The sequence below is a fragment of the Meles meles genome, chromosome 5 (genome assembly GCF_922984935.1).
Source record: "Meles meles chromosome 5, mMelMel3.1 paternal haplotype, whole genome shotgun sequence".
Lineage (NCBI taxonomy): Eukaryota > Metazoa > Chordata > Mammalia > Carnivora > Mustelidae > Meles > Meles meles.
In genome coordinates, this window is record NC_060070.1 from 113,649,144 (window position 1) to 113,653,234 (window position 4,091).

The 4,091-nt window shown below is 35.9% G+C and overlaps 1 non-coding gene across 1 annotated transcript; it reads left to right on the top strand.

Annotated features, from left to right (window-relative positions):
* Nucleotides 1-3,064: 3,064 nt before the first annotated feature.
* Nucleotides 3,065-3,204, top strand: LOC123942834. The gene has a single exon (XR_006818479.1). It is a non-coding gene; the product is annotated as a U4 spliceosomal RNA (small nuclear RNA).
* The last annotated feature ends 887 nt before the right edge of the window (nucleotides 3,205-4,091 follow it).

Genomic DNA, 4,091 nt, shown 5'->3' on the forward strand with positions numbered 1-4,091 from the left:
CCTCACCCAGAAGATCAGCAAGAACATCCAGCCAAGAAGAAGCTCACTGATCAAGGAGAAGAGCAGAATTCCAGAGGAGGGGAAAGGAAAGAATGGAATTCATGGCTTTCCCTGATGGTTCGTTAGTCTTGCAAAGTTAATTAAAATTTTTTAATTTTATTTTTTTCTTATTCTAATTTTTTTAACTTTTCCTCTTTCCTATTTTAACATTAACTAGTTTCTCTTAACAATACCTTTCAAAAAAAAACTTTAAATCTTCATTATTATAGTCATATTTTATCCTTCATTGTATCTAACTTTATTTTTTGTTTACATATAGGGTTTTTTCTTTTAAAAAAAGTTTTGGGACACAATTTCTTCTAATAGATCAAAATATACCCTAAATCTAGCACAGGGCTTTGTTCTAGTCTCTCTCTCTCTCTCTCTCTCTCTCTCTATATATATATATATATATATATAATTTTTAATTAAAAATTTTTTTTAAATTTTTTTTACCCCCTTTTCTCTCCCCCTGATTTGGGGTCTCTTCTAATTTGGTTAGCATACATTTTTCTGGGGTCCTTGCCACCCTTTTAGTATTTTATTCTCTCCTTCATATATTCTTATCTGGATAAAATGACAAGGCAGAAAATCTCACCACAAAAAAAAAAGAACAAGAGGCAGTACTGAAGGCTAGGGACTTAATCAATATGGACATTGGTAATATGTCAGATCTAGAGTTCAGAATGACAATTCTCAAAGTGCTAAATGGGCTTGAGAAAGCATGGAAGATATTAGAGAAACCCCTTCTAGAGAAATAAAGAACTAAAATCTAACCAAGCTGAAATCAATAAAGCTATTAATGAGGTGCAATAAAAAAATGGAGGCTCTTACTGCGAGGATTATGAGGTAGAAGAAAGAATTAGTGATATAGAAGACCAAATGATGGAGAATAAAGAAACTGAGCAAAAGAGAGACAAACTACTACTGGACCATAAGGGGAGAATTTGAGAGATAAATGATACCATAAGATGAAACAATATTAGAATAATTGAGATTCCAGAAGAAGAGAGAGGGGGGCAGAAAGTATATTGGAGTGAATAGTTGTAGAGAATTTCCCTAATATGGCAAAGGAAACAAGCATCAAAATCCAGGAGGTGCAGAGAATTCCTCTCAAAATCAACAAGAATAGGTCCATACTCCCATCATCTAATAGTAAAATTTACAAGTCTTAGTGACAAAGAGAAAATCCTGAAAGCAGCCCAGGAAAAGAAGTATGTACCATACAATGGTAGAAGTATTAGATTGACATCAGATCCACAGAGACCGGGCAGGCCAGAAAGAACTGGCATGAGATATTCAGAGCACTAAATGAGAAAGATATGCAGCCAAGAATACTATGTCCACCTAGGCTATCATTGAAGATAGAAGGAGAGATAAAAAGCTACCAGGACAAACAAAAACTAAAAGAATTTGCAAACACCAAACCAGCCTTACAGGAAATATTGAAAGGGGTCCTCTAAGCAAAGGGAGAGCCTAAAAGTAGTAGACCAGAAAGGAACAGAGACAATATACAGTAACAGTCACCTTAAGGCAATACAATGGCACTAAATTCATATCTTTCAATAGTTACCCTGAATATAAATGGGCTAAATGCCCCAATCAAAAGACACAGGGTATCAGCATGGATTAAAAAAACAACAACAACAAGAAAAAACAAGATCCATCAATATACTGTCTACAAGAAACTCATTTTAGACCCAAGGACATCTCCAGATTTAAAGTGAGGGGGTGGAAAACAATTTACCATGCTTATGGACATCAAAGGAAAAGCTGGGGTGGCAATCCTTTTATCAGATAAATTAGATTTTAAGCCAAAGACTATAATAAGAAATGAGGAAGGACACTATTTCATACTCAAAGGGGCTGTCCAACAAGAAGATCTATCAATTTTAAATATCTATGCCCCTGACATGGGAGCAGCCAGCTATATAAACCAATTAATAACAAAACCAAAGAAACACATTGATAATAATAAAATAATAGTAGGGGACTTTAACACTCTCCTCACTGAAATGGACAGATCATCTAAACAAAAGATCAGCAAGGAAATAAAGGCTTTAAATGACATGCTGGACCAGATGGACATCACAGTTCTATTCAGAACACTCCATCCCAAAGCAACAGCATACACATTCTTCTCTAGTCCACATGGAACATTCTCCAGAATAGATCACATCCTGGGTCACAAATCAGGTCTCACCCTGTACCAAAAGATTAGGATCTTCCCTGCATATTTTCAGACCACAATGCTCTGAAGCTAGAACTCAATCACAAGAGGAAAGTTGGAAAGAACTCAAATACATGGAGTCTAAAGAGCATCCTACTAAAGAATGAATGGATCAACCAGAAAATTGAAGAAGAATTGGAAAAATTCATGGAAACAAATGATAATGAAAACACAATGGCTCAAAATCTGTGGAACGCAGCAAAGGCAGTCCTGAGAGGAAAATATACAGTGACCACCAGCCTTTCTCAAGAAACAAGAAAGATCTCAAGTACACAACCTAAACCTACACCTAAAGGGGCTGGAGAAAGAACATCAAACAAAGCCTAAACCCAGGAGGAGAAGAGGAATCATAAAGATTAGAGTAGAAATCAATGAAATAGAAACCAAAAGAACACTAGAACAGATCAATGAAACTAGAAGTTTGTTCTTAGAAAGAATTAATGAGATAGATAAACCCCTGGCCAGACTTATCAAAAAGAAAAGAGAAAGGGCCAAATAAATAAAATCATGAATGAAAGAGGAGAGATCACAACCAACGCTAAAGAAACACAAACAATTATAAGAACATATTCTGAACAATTACATGCCAGCAAATTAAGACAATCCTGAAGACATGGATGCATTCCTAGAGACATATAAACTACCAAAACTGAACCAGGAAGACATAGAAAACCTGAACAGACCCATAACCAGTAAGGATATTGAAGCAGTCATCAAAAATCTCCCAAAAAACAAGAGCCCAGGGCCAGATTGCTTCCCAGGGGAATTGTAACAAACATTTAAAAAAGAATTACTAGCTTTGTGCAGTAGCAGTATCATAGCCAATGAGGTTTATCCGAGGTGCAATTATTGCTAATTAAAAAAGAATTACTACCTATTCTTCTGAAACTGTTCCAAAAAATAGAAATGAAAGGAAAATTTCCAAACTCATGAGTCCAGCATTACGTTGATCCCAAAACCAGACAAAGGTCCCATCAAAAAGGAGAATTATAGACCAATATCCTTGATGAACACAAATGGGAAAATTCTCACGAAAATACTAGCCAGTATGATCCAACAGTACATTAAAAGGATAATTCACCATGACCAAGTGGGATTTATTCCTGGGCTGCAAGGTTGGTTCAACATCCACAAATCAATCAATGTGATAAGTACATTAATAAAAGAAAGAACAATAACCATATGATACTCTCAATAGATGCTGAAAAAGCATTTCACAAAGTACAGCATCGTTTCTTGATCAAAACTCTTCAAAGTGTAGGGATACAGGGTACGTACCTCAATGCCATCAAAGCCATCTATGGAAAACCCATATTATTCTCAATGGGGAAAAATGAGAGCTTTCCCCCTAAGGTCAGGAACACACCAGGCATGTCCACTATCACCATTGCTATTCTGCATAGTACTAGAAGTCCTAGCCTCAGCAATCAGACAGCAAAAAGAAATAAAAAGCATCTGAATTGGCAAAGAAGACGTAAAACTCACTCTTTTGCAGATGATATGATACTTTATATGGAAAACCCAAAAGACTCCACTACAAAACTGCTAGAACTCATGCAGGAATTCAGCAAAGTGTCAGGATATATAAACAATGCACGGAAATCAGTTGCATTTCTATACACCAACAGCAAGACAGAAGAAAGAGAAATTAAGGAGGCATTCCCATTTACAATTGCACGCAAAACCATAAGATACCCAGGAATAAACCTAACCAAAGAGGCAAAGAATTTGTACTCAGAAAACTATAAAGTACTCATGAAAAACTTTGAGGAAGATAGAAAGAAATGGGAAAACGTCCCATGCTCATGGATTGGAAGAACAA